General features: G+C 45.6%; 1 protein-coding gene across 1 annotated transcript in view; it reads left to right on the top strand.

Moving 5' to 3' along the window:
• The window catches only part of CSAD (cysteine sulfinic acid decarboxylase), a 90,554-nt gene that overhangs the window by 17,176 nt on the left and 54,118 nt on the right, over positions 1-19,260 (top strand). The window lies entirely within an intron of this gene.

Consider the following 19,260-nt stretch of genomic DNA (forward strand, 5'->3'; position numbering starts at 1 on the left):
GGTGGGGACGAGCGAGCGCCCCCCCCCTCCTGAACCGTACCAGGCCGCATGCCCTCAACATGGGGGGTGGTGCCTTGGAGGGGGCGCGCTGCGGCCCCCCCACCCCAAAGCACCTTGTCCCCATGTTGATGAGGACAAGGGCCTCTTCCCGACAACCCTGGCCGTTGGTTGTCGGGGTCTGCAGGCGGGGGCTTATCGGAATCCGGGAGCCCCCTTTAATAAGGGGGCCCCCAGATCCCGGCCCCCCACCCTATGTGAATGAGTATGGGGTACATGGTACCCCTACCCATTCACCTAGGGAAAAAGTGTCAATTAAAAAAAAACACTACAGATTTTTAAAGTAATTTATTAGACAGCTCCGGGGGTCTTCTTCCGACTTCGGGGGTCTCTCCGGTTCTTTTCCGCGCTCTCCGGGTCTTCTGCCGGGCTCCTCCGCTATTTTCTGCTCTTTTGCTATAGCGGAGGAGCCCGGTCTGCTGCCTTCTTCTCTTCGGGGGTCTCTCCGGTTCTTCTCCGCGCTCTCCGGACCTTCTGCCGGGCTCATCCGCTCTCTTCTGCTCTTTTGCCGCTCTTTTGCTATAGCGAAGGAGCCTGGTCTTCAAACTTCTGCCTTCTGCTCTCTTCTCCTGATGTTGACACGACGCTCTCTGGGGCTGGAATGCACTCTGAGCGCTCCGCTCTGACTTATATAGGTGGTGACCACGCCCCCTTATGCCGTCACAGTCCCTGGGCATGCTGGGACTGTGACGGCATAAGGGGGCGTGGTCATCGGGTGATGACCACGCCCCCTAAAACGTCAGTCCCAGCATGCCCAGGGACTGTGACGGCATAAGGGGGCGTGGTCACCACCTATATAAGTCAGAGCGGAGCGCTCAGAGTGCATTCCAGCCCCAGAGAGCGTCGTGTCAACATCAGGAGAAGAGAGCAGAAGGCAGAAGGCAGAAGATTGAAGACCGGGCTCCTTCGCTATAGCAAAAGAGCGGCAAAAGAGCAGAAGAGAGCGGAGGAGCCCGGCAGAAGGTCCGGAGAGCGCCGAGAAGAACCGGAGAGACCCCCGAAGAGAAGAAGGCAGCAGACCGGGCTCCTCCGCTATAGCAAAAGAGCAGAAAATAGCGGAGGAGCCCGGCAGAAGACCCGGAGAGCGCGGAGAAGAACCGGAGAGACCCCCGAAGTCGGAAGAAGACCCCCGGAGCTGTCTAATAAATTACTTTAAAAATCTGTGTAGTGTTTTTTTTTAATTGACACTTTTTCCCTAGGTGAATGGGTAGGGGTACCATGTACCCCATACTCATTCACATAGGGTGGGGGGCCGGGATCTGGGGGCCCCCTTATTAAAGGGGGCTCCCGGATTCCGATAAGCCCCCGCCCGCAGACCCCGACAACCAACGGCCAGGGTTGTCGGGAAGAGGCCCTTGTCCTCATCAACATGGGGACAAGGTGCTTTGGGGTGGGGGGGCCGCAGCGCGCCCCCTCCCCCAAGGCACCACCCCCCATGTTGAGGGCATGCGGCCTGGTACGGTTCAGGAGGGGGGGCGCTCGCTCGTCCCCACCCCCATTCCTGTCCGGCCGGGCTGCGTGCTCGGATAAGGGTCTGGTATGGATTGGGGGCGACCCCCCACGCCATTTTTTCGGCGTAGGGGGTTCCCCTCAAGGTCCATACCAGACCCAAGGGCCTGGTATGCTCTTGGAGGGGGAACCCATGCCGGTTTTTTATTTAAAATTTGGCGCGGAGTTCCCCCTAATACCAAACAATGCCGGGCATTGGCGGGGATCCAAGTCGGATCCCCGTTCATTGAAAGTCGGACACATGCCGGCTTTATGTCGCAGGGCAAAGTCGGATCCAAAGTAGGACGGCTGTCGTGTCGCACCAGTGTGAACCCAGCCTAAATCAATTATCCACCCTCTTTGAAACAAAATATCTGTATATATTCTCTGGCAAAACTACATGTCTATTTCAGTTTGCAAACAACCTGGGATTTCAAAAGAAACATTTTTACACATTTTAGCCTGAGAATCACCTGTTCCATTAACCACTTCAGCCCCGAAAGGATTTACCCCCTTCCTGACCAGAGCACTTTTTGGCACTGCGTCGCTTTAACTGCTAATTGCGTGGCCATGCAATGCAGTACCCAAATGAAATTTGCGTCCTTTTCTTCCCACAAATAGAGCTTTCTTTTGATGGTATTTGATCACCTCTGCCGGTTTTATTTTGTGCGCTATACACGGAAAAAGACCGAAAATTTTGAAAAAAAATGATATTTTCTACTTTTTGTTCTAAAAAAAAATCCAATAAACTCAATTTTAGTCATACATTTAGGCCAAAATGTATTCGGCCACATGTCTTTGGTAAAAAAAATGTCAATAAGTGTATATTTATTGGTTTGCGCAAAAGTTATAGCGCCTACAAACTAGGGTACATTTTCTGGAATTTACACAGCCTTTAATTTATGACTGCCTATGTCGTTTCTTGAGGTGCTAAAATGGCAGGGCAGTACAAAACTCCCACAAGTGACCCCATTTTGGAAAGTAGACACCCCAAGGAAATTGCTGAGAGGCATGTTGAGCCCATTGAATATTCATTTTTTTTGTCCCAAGTGATTGAATAATGACAAAAAAAAAAAAAAAAAAAAATTACAAAAAGTTGTCACTAAATGATATATTGCTCACACAGGCCATGGGCCTATGTGGAATTGCACCCCAAAATACATTTAGCTGCTTCTCCTGAGTATGGGGATACCACATGTGTGGGACTTTTTGGGAGCCTATCCGCGTACGGGGCCCCGAAAACCAATCACTGCATTCAGGATTTCTAAGGGCGTAAATTTTTGATTTCACTCTTCACTACCTATCACAGTTTTGAAGGCCATAAAATGCCCAGATGGCATAAACCCCCCCCCCAAATGACCCCATTTTGGAAAGTAGACACCCCAAGCTATTTGCTTTGAGGCATGTGGAGTCCATGGAATATTTTATATTTTGACACAAGTTGCGGGAACGTGACAAATTTTTTTTTTTTTTTTTTTGCACAAAGTTGTCACTAAATGATATATTGCTCACACAGGCCCTGGGCATATGTGGAATTGCACCACAAAATACATTTAGCTGCTTCTCCTGAGTATGGGGATACCACATGTGTGGGACTTTTTAGGAGCCTAGCCGCGTACAGGGCCCCGAAAACCAATCACCGCCTTCAGGATTTCTAAGGGTGTAAATTTTTGGTTTCACTCTTCACTGCCTATCACAGTTTCGGAGGCCATGGAATGCCCAGGTGGCACAAACCCCACCCAAATGACCCCATTTTGGAAAGTAGACACCCCAAGCTATTTACTGAGAGGCATGGTGAGTATTTTGCAGCTCTCATTTCTTTTTGAAAATGAAGAAAGACAAGAAAAAAATTTTTTTTTCTTTTTTCAATTTTCAAAACTTTGTGACAAAAAGTGAGGTCTGCAAAATACTCACTATACCTCTCAGCTAATAGCTTGGGGTGTCTACTTTCCAAAATGGGGTCATTTTGGGGTTTTTTTTGCCACCTGGGCATTCCATGACCTCAGAAACTGTGATAGGCAGTGAAGAGTGAAATCAAAAATTTACCCCCTTAGAAAGCCTGAAGGCGGTGCTTGGTTTTCGGGGTCCCGTGCGCGGCTAGGCTCCCAAAATGTCTCACACATGTGGTATCCCCGTACTCAGGAGAAGCAACAGAATGTATTTTGGGGTGTAATTTCACATATTCCCATGGCATGTTTGAGCAATATATCATTTAGTGACAACTTTGTGCAAAAAAAAAAAAAAAAAAAAAAAAAAAGAAATTGTCTCTTTCCCGCAACTTGTGTCACAATATAAAATATTCCATGGACTCGACATGCCTCTCAGCATATAGCTTGGGGTGTCTACTTTCCAAAATGGGGTCATTTGGGGGGGTTTTGAACTGTCCTGGCATTTTATGCACAACATTTAGAAGCTTATGTCACACATCACCCACTCTTCTAACCACTTGAAGACAAAGCCCTTTCTGACACTTTGATTACATGAAAAAATTATTTTTTTTTGCAAGAAAATTACTTTGAACCCCCAAACATTATATATTTTTTTAAAGCAAATGCCCTACAGATTTAAATGGTGGGTGTTTCATTTTTTTTTTCAAACAGTATTTGCGCAGCGATTTTTCAAACGCATTTTTTGGGGAAAAAACACACTTTTTTAAATTTTAATGCACTAAAACACACTATATTGCCCAAATGTTTGATGAAATAAAAAAAGATGATCTTAGGCCGAGTACATGGATACCAAACATGACATGCTTTAAAATTGCGCACAAATGTGCAGTAGTGACAAACTAAATACATGTTTAAAAGCCTTTAAAAGCCTTTACAGGTTACCACTTTAGATTTACAGAGGAGGTCTACTGCTAAAATTACTGCCCTCGATCTGACCTTCGCGGTGATACCTCACATGCATGGTGCAATTGCTGTTTACATTTGACGCCAGACCGCCGCTTGCGTTCGCCTTAGCGCGAGAGCAGGGGTGCTTTTTTTTTTTTTTTTTCCCTTATTATTTTTTTGCTTTTTTATCTTATTTTTTTTTTGTTCCTTTCATATTTTTTTTTTTTTTAATCATTTTTATTGTAATCTCAGGGAATGTAAATATCCCCTATGATAGCAATAGGTAGTGACAGGTTTTTTTTTTTTTACACTTTTTTTGTAACTAACTTTTATAACTGTAACCGGTTCCAGGTTCGGGTCTCTCAAAATGCGATGGCATCTTGGGAGACCCTGTGAAAGTGTGCCTAGTCTGTGCAATGCTGTACCCTACGCTAATACTCAACTAGTGTATGGTAGCGTTCAACACATTCACCAATGCAAAGACCAGGATTGTCAGGACAGGAGGGACAATAATAGCGGGTGTCACGCCTATATCCACGCTTGCTGCAGACACAACATCTTTTTTGGGGGGGTTCGTTGGGTAGGGGTACTCGGGAGGACATAAAGAAAATGCCTCTCATGCAGCTGACTGCATTTGGTTGGGGATGTGAATGGGGGAAGTACGGGCGCTGCAGAAGTGGTGGGTTCCCAATTATTAGGATTGGCGAATGCAGCAGGAAGGGCACTATGGGCACGACGGGCCTGTGTTTGCCTTCTTGGTGGCAGCGGGACACTACTTGTGCTTGCCACCTCACCAGCTTGAACTGCACTTATGGGACTCGCCACGTCACCAAGTGTTACTGCAGTACTGGTTTGACCACGACCGGGGTGTACTAGGCCGCTGGCGCTTGCCAGTTCACCAAAAAATCTGTTAGCGATCGCAGGGATCAGGCCTGACTCTGCGAACGCTGCAGTTATGCGTTGTGTTTTGTAAGTGACAGTGATCAATCGATACTGCACTTGGGTGGGCTGGGCCAGGCGGAGGGGCAAAACGCAGGTGCTAGCAGGTATCTGGGCTGATCCCGCTAACACTGCGTTTTTGGGAACCCTAAACTGCTGGGGACGCTAGTATAGATCTGATCGGATCAGATATTGATCCGTACAGATACTATACCACTAAGGGAGGCGTATGCTGCGTGCGTGGGTGTTAGCAGTACTGGCGCTAATCTGACACTGCCTGGGGCGACGCATATCACCACCGGCCGATCAGGGTGCTAAACCTTTATTCGGTAATAAACGGCGGGTGCCCTGACACTATAAAAAATAAACGAACTAACCAGCGTCAACCGTAACAGTTATACGGTGATCAGTGGTGAAAGGGTTTACTAGGGGGCAATCAAGGGGTTAAAACCTTTATTAGATAGTATATGGGGGTCCCTGTCGCTATAAAACGCTGACGGCGAACCTAAATATTTACGTCCCTAACTAGCGTTACCAGCGACACTAATACAGCGATCAGAAAAATGATCGCTTAGCGACACTGGTGACGGGGGGGTGATCAAGGGGTTAAAACTTTATTAGGGGGGTATCCTAGACCTTCAGGGGGCTAACACTCACTGACCTAACACTTCTAACTGTCACAAACTGACACCATGCAGTAATCAGAAAAAAAAAAAAAAAAAAAAAACACTGCTTGGTGTCAGTTCGACAGGGGGGGAGGGGTGATTGGGGGGGGATCGGGGGTGTAAAGTATGCCTGGCATGTTCTAGTGTGTGTGTGTGTGTGTGTGTGTGTGTGTGTGTGTGTGTGTTGTGCACTCACTTGTCTTCTCTGCTCGGCGCCAGAACGGAAACTGCCGAGCCGAGGAGAGATGACATCACATCCTCTGCCTGTGTGTACTATACAGAGGCAGAGGATGTTTCTCATTGGCTGGGAGCAATCGCGAGGGGGGGGCCACGATCGGATGATCGGATGGCCTCCCCCTCATCACGGAACGCTCCCAGACAAAAGCCGACCGCCGCTGGCACCGTACCAGGTACGTGATTTTGCCTGCCCGTGCCGCTCTGTTCACGTATATATGCGTGAGGCAGTCGACAAGTGGTTAAACCCAACAATTGTGCAAATTGCTGCATCCGATAAATGGGTAATTTCAAACCAGTGACACTGATGTGAGCTCCTGTATCCAATAAAGTTCTCACCTTTTGTCCATTAATTTTATCTTTTAAAAAAGGGCGACCACTCTTGTCTAGAAATATGGGAGCTACATAATCTATATTGTGAGATACTAATTCTTTTTCCTCTATTTTTCATGGGGATGCCAATAATGGCTGTTTCCCATTCAATGCCGATCCTGACCTCCCTGGGGCCCTAAGCAAAATTCTGCTAAGTGGCCCTCTACCTGACCCGTGATGCCGTGAGCTATGTAAACCATTTGCCATTGCCACACCTGACACTTCAGTGCTCCCAATACAATCCTCCCTCCTTTAAACAAAACAGTCAAAGAATAAGTACAACAATATAGAACAGACATGTATAGTGTGTGTGTGTGTGTGTGTGTGTGTGTGTGTGTGTGTGTGTGTGTGTGTGTGTGTGTGTATATATATATATATATATATCTCGTTACATATCTGAGTGCGGATCCCCCACTTACATCAGGATCACCAGAGAGCCTCCCCCTACATCAGGGTCCCCAGAGAGCCTCCCCCTACATTAGGGCCCCCAGAGAGCCTCCCCTTACATCAGTGTCTTCTTTAAACCTAGTCTGGGTGTCTTTTAAAATTGCTACTCTGAATGACAGATATCTTGTTTTTTAAAGTACTTTGTTTTAATTGTCTTCTTACAATATCTATAACTGAAGCTGCCTTATCTAAATCTTCTTTTTGACTAGCCAACGCCATTGACACAGGATCTAAATATGTAAATTTTCGAACATATGCCTATATTAAAGCCAAATTTTCGTCCTCCAACGCATATACATTCTTGAATGCTCTAGCAAATTTCTCTCTAAAATGAAAAGGGTCATCATGTATTGTAACTCTTAAGAAGTCCAATATTTCCTCCCCTGTAATACATAGTAATAACTGGCGCAATCTCTTAGATGCATCACTATGAACTTCAGTTTCATGATTATCAAGATATGGTGATTTGACTTAACGCCATGCCATAAAATTAGGGACCCATAAACAGAAAATTCTATTCCTTTGATCATTACTCAAGTTGAAACAATCACAAAAACTTTCAAAGACATCCCCGTTGTGAAAGGCATCTGCTCTCAAATCATAGTGCGGGATATCTTTCAAAATTTTCATCAACTGATTATGTATTTGCAACTTAAGCTTAGATACTCTAATAACTTTTGTTTGCGTAGCTCCTCCTCACTTGGATCTTCCAAATCCAAAGAAGAATCTGGTATACAAGAAGCTTTCGCTGTTTCTTACTGTGTTTTTATATTCCTTGTCGTAACCACCAAAATATGTTTGTTTGTTAAAATTGTAACAGCCTGCATTTCCATTTCACTCTCCAAATGCTCTATATAGTAAAAAATAAAAAAAATAAAAAATATCACAATTTGAACAACTACCGTATATACTCGAGTATAAGTCAATCCGAGTACAAGTCGAGGCCCTAATTTACCACAAAAAAAAAAAAAAAAAAATGGGAAAAACTTATTGACCTGAGTATAAGACAAGGGTGAGAAATGCACAGCTACTGTAAGTGGAAAAGAGGGTAAACAATGCCCATTTGCAGCCTCACTGTGCCTATTTGCAGCCATAGGTCCCCCGAACATCAAACTCGGTAGTTAAGTGTTCCTAGATGCCCCCTAGCTGCAGCCAAAATTTGGGGTCTCTAAACCCAAAGGGTCCCGAAATGACATTGCTGCAGATGGACACAGTTGACTGATTTTGGGGCCCCATATCTCGGGGTCACTTAGTGCTAGGAACCCCAAATGTGGTGTGCAAACCCAGTGGAACTAGCACCATAAAATATCCAAAGCTGGGGTTTCTAGCACCAAGTGGCCCCGAGATACAGGGCCCCAAAAATCGGTTCAAAAAATGTCAAGCACTTTTCTGCAGCAGAGAATGACATTTTCCGAACTGGCTTTGGGGCCCCATATCTCGGGGCCACTTGGTGCTAGGAACCCCAGCTTTGGATATGGTATAGTACCACTGGGTTTGCACACCAAATTTGGGGTTCCTAGCACCAAGTGGCCCTGAGATATAGGGCCCCAAAGTTGGTTCAGAAAATGTCAAGCACTTTTCTGCAGCAGAGAATGACATTTTCCGAACCAATTTTGGGGCCCCGTATTTCGGGGCCACTTAGTGCTAGATATGTTGTGGTACCAGTTCCACTGCTAGATATGTTGTGGTACCACAAAAAATGGGGGAAAAGGGGATGATGGGATTATTGCGGTGCCACCAAAATTTAAAATTACTAGAATGATATTTTATATAAAATCATTTATTTTATTGATATCAAAAACATCTAAAATGTTTACATGAAAGAGTACAAAAAAATATACAATGCAGAAACAAAAACAGAAATACAGTTCAAATAAATGACCGTCACCAAAGATGTTGAGGGGTGATCATAGTCTTATGTTCCCAACTAGTTTCGCCAAAACATTGGCTTCATCAGGGGAATGTAGAGATGTACTGCAGAGAGTAAAACCACTATAATAAAGAAAAAATGCATTATTGGATCAACATAATCTTGTAATGCTGGAGGCAAGCCAATCGCATCTCATAGTGGTCAAATTGCCGCCCCCCCATATCCCACGGTCTTCCCACCCCCCACACACCTAAAACATACCATGCGGGCTCCAAAACACAAGGGGGACACCACCAAGACACTGAGAATGGAAGTTGCACTCAGCCCAGTATTTGGCTACAGGGGAATTAAAGGGCACCTAAAAAGAGAAGTATAGCATATAAGTATTGAAAATTCTTTTAATTTTATTTAACAAAAGGGACCTAAGCCTCAATTACATACCCTAATTATATGCAAAACCAAAGCACTCAATGTTGCACAAGAGAGATTCACAGCGCAGTCAGTTCATGTAAAAAAAAAAAAAAAATCGCATGAATGCAATCAAAAGGACTGTAAAATAGATTCAAGAGAGGAGAAAAAAAAAGGAGGTATGGGAAAAATGATATTGATACACATAAATATCTCAGTGAATTTCAGATTTGAAGGACATAGTGAAATATAATGGGTATAATGAGTAGGGCTTACCGAAAACGCATTAAGTTAGAAAAAATGCATCCTATGAATAAGGTTCCGCCAGTATCTTGGCTAAACGTTGGAACCTCCACAATGAGTCTTTCTGGTAACACCGGTTATTGTAGATGGTCTGAAAGTCAATGCATATAACAAAGGGACTGTTAGCAAGAAAGTTCAGCCAGTATAGCCATATGTGGCACTATAATGACAGATGCTTGCTGTTGATGAAAAAGTTTGTTGGATCTATTACCTTTTACATATGTAGCCAGCTCCCCAGGATGGTCCCACAGCAAGGAGATTAAAAAAAAAAAAAAACACACTGAGAGCAAGGCTGCCTTTTAAAACCCCCACCTGATCAGAATGATATAAATCAGCTGATCAGGAGCGGACGACAGGTGGGCGGGGCACATGTGCAGTAGCCAGTATCATTTGCCTACATATCCCATAAGTCCGAGCGTCGGTCCGGTCACATGGCAGCTACTGCCTGCGACATGATCGACAGATGGAAAAGTGCAATGGAAGGCTCCAGAGGAAGAAGGGGGAGAACCCCACATCATCCAAGGGAGACAGAGGGGAGAGGAGGCATGAACAGGCGTTGGAACACCGCAATGGTCCCGGCCGAAGGGGCGGGCTGACAATAAAGCCAGCCCTTGGGCGTCCATGCAGCCAAAGGCTGTAGTGAAACAAGTTCCCAGATGAATGGGGGGTAAAAACACCCAGTGCATTGGGCCCATCATGGCACGCCCCGGGGGGGGGCGGAAGGAACAAGGGGAAGTCTGATAATTCAGACAGATCGGGGACATAGGTGGAGTGGTCCTGGCGGTGAACAGATGGTATCACCGCATTGGCCGCCATGCGATAACGGAGGAAAATGCCTACAACAACACAAGTGTAAATTAGATGACAAAATTGCATTAATAAAATCGATATGGTAATCCAAATTTAAACAATGCATTTCGTTTTAACATATCTCTACATGAACTTAGGTTATCATATTATCATTAATTGTTTTTTTTTATTATATTTTATTATTTTGTGTTTATTATACATCAAACTAATCCAGATATTTTAATTATGTATTCAATAAAAACAGGTAATAGGAATTATCGTACATACAGTATGCAACTACATATAGTGACTACTGTATTAATTATTTCAACATACAGATATAAAATTAACCAGCAGTAGGTGCAGGACGAGGGCAGGGAGTAAGGACAGATGTTGTTGTAGGCATTTTCCTCCGTTATCGCATGGCGGCCAAAGCGGTGATACCATCTGTTCACCGCCAGGACCACTCCACCTATGTCCCCGATCTGTCTGAATTATCAGACTTCCCCTTGTTCCTTCCGCCCTTCCCCCCCCCCGGGGCGTGCCATGATGGGCCCAATGCACTGGGTGTTTTTACCCCCCATTCATCTGGGAACTTGTTTCACTACAGCCTTTGGCTGCATGGACGCCCAAGGACTGGCTTTATTGTCAGCCCGCCCCTTCGGCCGGGACCATTGCGGTGTTCCAACGCCTGTTCATGCCTCCTCTCCCCTCTGTCTCCCTTGGATGATGTGGGGTTCTCCCCCTTCTTCCTCTGGAGCCTTCCGTTGCACTTTTCCATCTGTCGATCATGTCGCAGGCAGTAGCTGCCATGTGACCGGACCGACGCTCGGACTTATGGGATATGTAGGCAAATGATACTGGCTACTGCACATGTGCCCCGCCCGCCTGTCGTCCACTCCTGATCAGCTGATTTATATCATGCTGATCAGGTGGGGGTTTTAAAAGGCAGCCTTGCTCTCAGTGTGTTTTTTTTTTTTATCTCCTTGCTGTGGGACCATCCTGGGGAGCTGGCTACATATGTAAAAGGTAATAGATCCAACAAACTTTTTTTTCATCAACAGCAAGCATCTGTCATTATATTGCCACATATTGCTATACTGGCTGAACTTTCTTGCTAACAGTCCCTTTGTTATATGCATTGACTTTCAGACCATCTACAATAACCGGTGTTACCAGAAAGACTCATTGTGGAGGTTCCAACGTTTAGCCAAGATACTGGCGGAATCTTATTCATAGGATGCATTTTTTTTAACTTAATGCGTTTTCGGTAAGCCCTACTCATTGTATCCAATATATTTCACTATGTCCTTCAAATCTGAAATTCACTGAGATATTTGTGTATCAATATCATTTTTCCCATACCTCCTTTTTTTTTTTTTCTCCTCTCTTGAATCTATTTTACAGTCCTTTTGATTGCATTCATGAGATTTTTTTTTTTTTTCCATGAACTGACTGCGCTGTGAATCTCCCTTGTGCAACATTAAGTGCCTTGGTTTTGCATATAATTAGGGTATGTAATTGAGGCTTAGGTCCCTTTTGTTGAATAAAATTAAAAGAATTTTCAATACTTGTATGCTATACTTCTCTTTTTAGGCGCCCTTTAATTCCCCTGTAGCCAAATACTGGGCTGAGTGCAACTTCCATTCTCAGTGTCTTGGTGGTGTCCCCCTTGCGTTTTGGAGCCCGCATGGTATGTTTTAGGTGTGTGGGGGGTGGGAAGACCGTGGGATATGGGGGGGGGCGGCAATTTGACCACTATGCGATGCGATTGGCTTGCCTCCAGCATTACAAGATTATGTTGATCCAATAATGCATTTTTTCTTTATTATAGTGGTTTTATTCTCTGCAGTACATCTCTACGTTCCCCTGATGAAGCCAATGTTTTGGCAAAACTAGTTGGGAACATAAGACTATGATCACCCCTCAACATCTTTGGTGACGGTCATTTATTTGAACTGTATTTCTGTTTTTGTTTCTGCTTTGTATATTTTTTGTACTTTCATGTAAACATTTTAGATGTTTTTGATATCAATAAAATAAATGATTTTATATAAAATATCATTCTAGTAATTTTAAATTTTGGTGGCAGCGCAATAATCCCATCATCCCCTTTTCCCCCATTTTTTGAGATCTTTGACTCGGGATGAGGTGCCGTATCTGGTAGGACACACCACCCACCATCCAATGTTGTGGTACCAGTTCCACTGGGTTTCCACTGGGTTTGCACACCAAATATGGGGTTCCTAGAACCAAGTGGCCCTGAGATACGGGGCCCCAAAATCGGTTCGGAAAATGAATTTTTTTTGCTACAGAAAAGTGCTTGACTCAAGTATAAGTCGAGGGGGGCACTTTCAGCACAAAAAAAAGTGCTGAAAAACTCGACTTATACTCGAGTATATACAGTAGGTTCAATAGATGAATTCTCATGTGTTTGTGTAGTTTATAAAACATTTTCACCTCCTGATTTGTTCACAACACAAATCATGTTTTTCTGGCACATCATAAACCATTGAATTAAAAACTGTAACTAGTTTCATTACGTAAATTTTTCTTTGTTTTAGCTAAAGAAAATCTAGCCTTATCAATTTTAACATTCGCCTGTAAACATTGTTCATACATTGATTTCCACAAAATGGTGTCAGACACATGTTATTCGCTAAGACCTTTCAATATCAATTTGCTTTCATTAGCTAGACAATCAACACATTCCATGATTTCTACATACCAAATATAGGACTTTTTCCTTTATGCGCTGATCTCAAATAACCTTCTTTCAATACTTCTGATTTCCACACAAAATTCTCAGGTCTTCACAATCATCAATCGATCGTTTTTTCATCTAGGTTCATTCAATAGTTCCGAATTTTAATTTCAGTACATCACTTCTCCCCTCTGATCAAGGAAGGAAGTGGTAAAAAAAAACACTTCCGCCAAGTTGATACTGGCTGGCATGTGCCAATGTAAAAAGTAGCTTTAGCTGTAAAAAGATTCTTCTGCCTTTTCTAGATGATTGTGAGACAAATTTCTTAGTTGTATAACTGAGTCAGCTTGAATCAAACCGTGTGATTTATTTCCACACAAGTTACAAAAATACTTACAAAAGTTGTACATTCAAATACAAAATAAATGTAGCTTCAAATAAGATCAAAGATATGAGATAAAAATAAGTTCAAGACTAGGGATGAGCTTCGTGTTCGAGTCGAACGCATGTTTGACTCGAACATCGTGTGTTCGGTCATTTGCCGAATTACGAACGTTATGGGTCGGTCGCGCCAAATTCGAGTGGCGCGTCACGGCTCATAATTCACTGCGACAGTGCATTGCTGGCTGATGATTGGCCAAGCATACACTATGACCCGCATGCTTGGCCAATCACAGCACCGTCTGAACAGAGAGCCGTAATTGGCCAAAGCCAAGGAGGCTTTGGCCAATTATGGCTCAGGGGATTTAGTACACGCCCCACACTATATAAGGCCGCCTGCACAGTGTGTGTTCCGGTGTTGAAAGAGATAGAGAGACAGTGTCATTTTGATTTAAGTTAGATAGATTATGCAGATACAGTCAATGAGTTAGCTGCACTTACAGTGTAGTATGTATGTATGTATTCCGTTCCTGTTATCTTACTACTGGCAGGCTTGTATTTACAGTACCTGAAGAAAATTGCTGGTGTTCTTTTGATCCTATTAGTACTACAATCAGGCAACTAGACTATTTACAGTTAGTGTAGTGCGTCCTCCTCAGTGTTCAGTTAAAGCTACAAGTTAGTTTAGTGTGACCTCTGCACAGTGTTCAGTTAAAGCTACAAGTTAGTTTAGTGCGTCCTCCTCACAGTGTTCAGCTAAAACTACAAGTTAGTTTAGTGCGAGCTCTGCACAGTGTTCAGCTAAAGCTACCTGTAGAAGGTTGGTGGTGTTCTCATACTACAGGCAGGCATTTGATTTTGCTAGCTGCAGTATCAGAGTATATCTATATATCGCTACAGGCCATTAGTATGTCTGGAAGGCCAACAAGGAGAGGCAGACAGTCACAAGCCAATAAAAGAGGGCAAGCAGGCTCTGTGTCTAGAGGCAACAGTGCTGGTCGTGGAGACGGTGCATCCTCATCAGCACGTGGCCGTGGGACACGCTTGACCTTTTTTTTTTTTTTTTTTTTTTTTTCGGCAGCTGGCCGTGTTGAGCCGCAACATGCGGAAGACTTGGTCGAGTGGATGACCAAGCCGTCCTCATCCTCTCTCACCCATGCTCAGGGCTTAAAGCAGCTGCCAACGCGGCCTCTTCCCTCGGCTCAATGGCATCAGAGACTCCTTCCCTAGCCCCTCCATGTCCTCCTGAGGAGTCCCTCGAACTGTTTGACCACTGTGTTGGGTACATGCTCCAGGAGGATGCCCAGCGTTTAGAAGGCTCTGATGATGATGATACTGAGCTAGATGAAGGCAGTAACGTGAGCACGGAGAGGGGGTGCCCAAGAAGGACAGCAATCTGGCAGTCATGCTCCCCCTGCTGCAGCATACTGCCAGGTTTGCTCCAGTGATGAGGAGGGAGGGGATGAGGTCACTGACTCAACATGGGTGCCTGATAGGAGAGAGGAGGAGGCACATCACCAACGAGGCAGGATGCCCTCCAGGGGCCAGCCTAAGGGCAGCACACTGACTGCATCACACCCCAAAGCTCCGCATGTGCAGGGCGCTGCTGTCTCTGCGCGTTATTCCAAAAGTTCTTTGGTGTGACCAGACATATGTTGACCTGCCATGCAGTTCGTTGGCAAGCGTATCTAAAAGACCCACACCAAAGAACAAAGAGGACCTCTCCTTGCTCCTCATCAGCTGAGATCTCCAACCCCACTATACCTTCAGTCCTCTCTGAGACCTGCACTGAGAGGAATGAAGGTGTAGAATTAGGTGTGCCACAGCCAAGTACTTGTGGGCAATCTGCTTTCGGTACACCAACGTCAGATTGTACCAGGCAAACCAGATTGTACCAGGCAAATTTCCCTGCCCCAGCTGCTGCACCGCCAAAAGATGTTCGCTCCCAGCCATCCACATGCCCAGCGGTTGAATGCTAGTTTGGCAAAATTGCTAGCACTTCAACTGCTGCCCTTTCAGTTGGTAGACTCTGCCCCCTTCCGTAAGTTTGTGGAATGTGCAGTTCCTCAGTGGCAGGTACCCAAATGCCACTTTTTCTCACGGAAGGCGATTCCGGCTCTCTACCGGCATGTGGAAGGCAATGTCAATGCCTCGCTGGACAGGGCGGTCAGCGGTAAGGTGCATATTACCGCTGACTAATGGTCCAGCAGGCATGAACAGGGATGTTACCTAAGCTTCACTGCTCATTGGGTGACTCTGCTGGCAGCTGGGAAGGATGCAGGACAAGGTGCAGTAGTGTTGGAGGTTGTTCCGCCACCACGCCTCCAAAATGCCACTACTAATGATTGTGACACACCTCTATCCTCCACCCCCTCCTCTTCTTCTTCCTCCATGGCCTCTTCCTGTGCTTGGTAATCGGAACCAGCGGTGCTCCGTAGCCATTCAAGGGGCTACGCAAGTATGCAGGCCAAAAGATGCCATGCGGTGCTTGAGCTGGTGTGCTTGGGGGACAGGAGCCACACTGGGGCAGAGGTTCTGCCAGCTCTGCAGGGGCAGGTTCAGAGGTGGTTGATGCCACGCCAACTTAAACCAGGAATGGTGGTTTGCGACAATGGCACCAACCTCCTTTCTGCCCTCCGACAGGGACAAATGACCCATGTGCCCTGTTTGGCTCACGTCCTTAACTTGGTGGTGCAGCGGTTCTTGGGCAGGTACCCGGGCTTACAGGATGTCCTGAGGCAGGCCAGGAAAGTCTGTGTGCATTTCCGCCGGTCATATAATGCCAGTGCTCGGCTGGCAGACCTCCAAAAGGAGTTTAACCTGCCCAAGAACCACCTAATCTGTGACATGCCCACCAGGTGGAACTCAACGTTGACCATGCTGCAGCAGCTGCACATGCAGCAGAGGGCCATCAATGAGTACCTGTGTGACTATGGCACCAGGACAGGGTCAGGGGAGCTTGTTTTTTTTTTCCCCCACGCCAGTGGGCCATGATCAGGGATGCATGCACTGTCCTGTCACCATTTGAGGAGGCCACGAGGATGGTGAGCAGTGACAGTGCATGCATCAGTGACACTGTCCCCCTTGTCCACCTGTTGGAGCACACGCTGCGTGGAATAATGGACAGGGCACTTGAGACAGAACAGAGGCAGGAAGAGGAGGACTTCCTTAGCTCTCAAGGCCCCCTTTATCCAGACAGTGTTCCTGCGTGCCCACCGATCACACAGGAAGAGGACGAGGAGGAGGAGGAGGAGGATTGTGTCAGTATGGAGGTGGAGCCTGGCACTCAGCATCAGCAGCAGTCTTTAAGGGATCAGTCCCAAGAAACACATGGACTTGTACGTGGCTGGGAGGAGGTGGCTGCAGACCATGTCGTCCTTAGTGACCCAGAGGACTGCGGACCGAATGCCTCAGCAAACCTAGGCTACATGGCCTCCCTGATCCTGCAAAGCCTGCGTAAGGATCCTCGTATTCGTGGTATCAAGGAGAAGGACCAATACTGGCTGGCAACCCTCCTTGATCCACGTTACAAGGGTAAGGTTGCGGACCTTATCTTGCTGTCGCAGAGGGAGCAGAGGATTAAACATTTTCGGGAGGCCTTGCAGAAAGGTCTGTGCAACGCGTTCCCAGAGACTGGGAGGTTACAAACTCCTGTTTCTGGACAACGTGTTGCTGAGGCTTCGATCAGTCAAAGAAGGAGCGGTGGAGAAGGTGGCCGTCTGACCGATGCGTTCAGACAATTTTTTAGTCCGCAGCCCCAAGGTATGATCGGTTCCAGCAACCATCGCCAGCGTCTGTTTTACATGATGCAGGAATACCTAGGGGCAAGATCTAACTTGGACACCTTTCCCACCGAAAATCCTCTGGGTTACTGGGTCTTGAGGCTGGATCACTGGCCAGAGCTTGCACAGTATGCAATTGAGCTACTGGCCTGTCCTGCATCCAGCGTTCTTTCGGAACACACATTCAGTGCTGCTGGAGGCTTTGTAACCGATCACAGGGTGCGTCTGTCCACCGACTCGGTCGATCGACTGACCTTCATAAAAATGAATCAGTCTTGGATCAACACCAGCTACCAAGCACCTGATGCTGATGTAACTGAATAATTTTTTTTTAAATCTCAGATCCCTTCAAAGACTGCCTATGCTGATGCTGAGTGACTATCCTGAGTAATTATCCTCTTCCTCCTCAATGATCACGCTGATAGCTTGTAAGAACATTTTTGGTTCTGAGCGCCACCACCAGTGCCTAAGGCCCAATTTATCAGCCCCTGTTTAACAGGGGCGTGTAATTACAATTTTTGATGCAATACTTTGCAGCAGGGCTCGTTCCTGCGTTCCAACAAGAGTATCTGTGAGGGGTTGCAGTGTTGTGGCACCAGTGCCTAAGGCCCAATTTTTCAGCCCCTGTTCAACAGGGGCATATAATTACAATTCTTGATCTAATATTTCACAGCAGGGCTCTGAGAGGGCTTAGTGTTGTGGCCACAACAACACCTAAGGCCCAAATTTCTGCTGAGTATATAGGGCAGGCCCCTACTTTCAAACATCCAACTTACAAACTACTCCTACTTGCAAACGGAAGGAGACAACAGGAAGTGAGATGAAATCTACCCCTAGGAAGGGAAATTCTCTTAACTGTAAGAGTTAATATGGGAAATACATTTCTCCTTTCCATTGATGCTTTATCACCAATCCTTGTTTCACAAAAAAACCCAAATTTTCAAAAAACATTTGTCATTGGGACAAAAAGTGAGGTGAAATCTTCTGAAGAGAAGCACAGACAGCAAAACAAATGTCACAGGGGTGATAACCCTTCCCTATGTTTTCCAAAAAGCTTAAAATAGATTTTTTGGCTGGAGCTAAACACGTTAAAAATGTACCAGTTCAAAATTACAAACAGATTCTACTTAACAACAAACCTACAGTCCCTGTCTTGTTTGCACCGCCTGTATACTGCTGTTCAGAGTACAGAGCCTGTATACTGCTGTTTCCTTTTTTAATTTGGGTGCAGGGTTCCCCTTAATATCCATACAAGACCCAAAGGGCCTGGTAATTGACTGGGGGGTACCCATGCCCTTTGTTTCACTGATTTTCATCCATATTGCCAAGACCCGACATTACATTAAAGCCGCAAGCAGTTTTAAATGACTTTTTTTTTCCTTTAAAAATTACATTTTGTGCAGGGACTGTTCTAAGCACGGGAAACACGCGCCACTTTACAGGCATACTATAGACACCCCCCAGGTACGATATTTAAAGGAATATTTCACTTTTTTTTTTTTTTTACTTTAAGCATCATTAAAATCACTGCTCCTGAAAAAACGGCAGTTTTTAAAAGTTTTTTTGCATTGATACATGTCCCCTGGGGCAGGACCCGGGTCCCCAAACCCTTTTTAGGACAATACCATGCAAATTAGCCTTTAAAATGAGCACTTTTGATTTCGAACATCACAGGGTGTATCTGGCTTTTATGTTGCCGTTCTGACCTGTGAAATCCCTGGTCGGAACAGCAGTGTATTTGCAGTAGGCAGATACACCCTATGCAGATCATGGCTGACTGGCTCTGTTGTAAAGGAATGTGATTTTAGCCCTGTGGAGGATTAGCAGTATAGAGTGCTGTTTTGGGAAAGAAGCTCAGCAGCGGGCATAGCATCCAGAGTGGAGGGGGTGGTCAGGGGACTTTGGGGGGGGGCGCAACTTAGATCTGGGGGGGCAAAGCCATGTAACACAAAGTCTGGAGCCTGCAGCCCCTCAGGGGCCCCTCAGG

Source organism: Aquarana catesbeiana, linkage group LG02 (genome assembly GCF_042186555.1).
Source record: "Aquarana catesbeiana isolate 2022-GZ linkage group LG02, ASM4218655v1, whole genome shotgun sequence".
NCBI classification, from domain to species: Eukaryota; Metazoa; Chordata; class Amphibia; order Anura; family Ranidae; genus Aquarana; species Aquarana catesbeiana.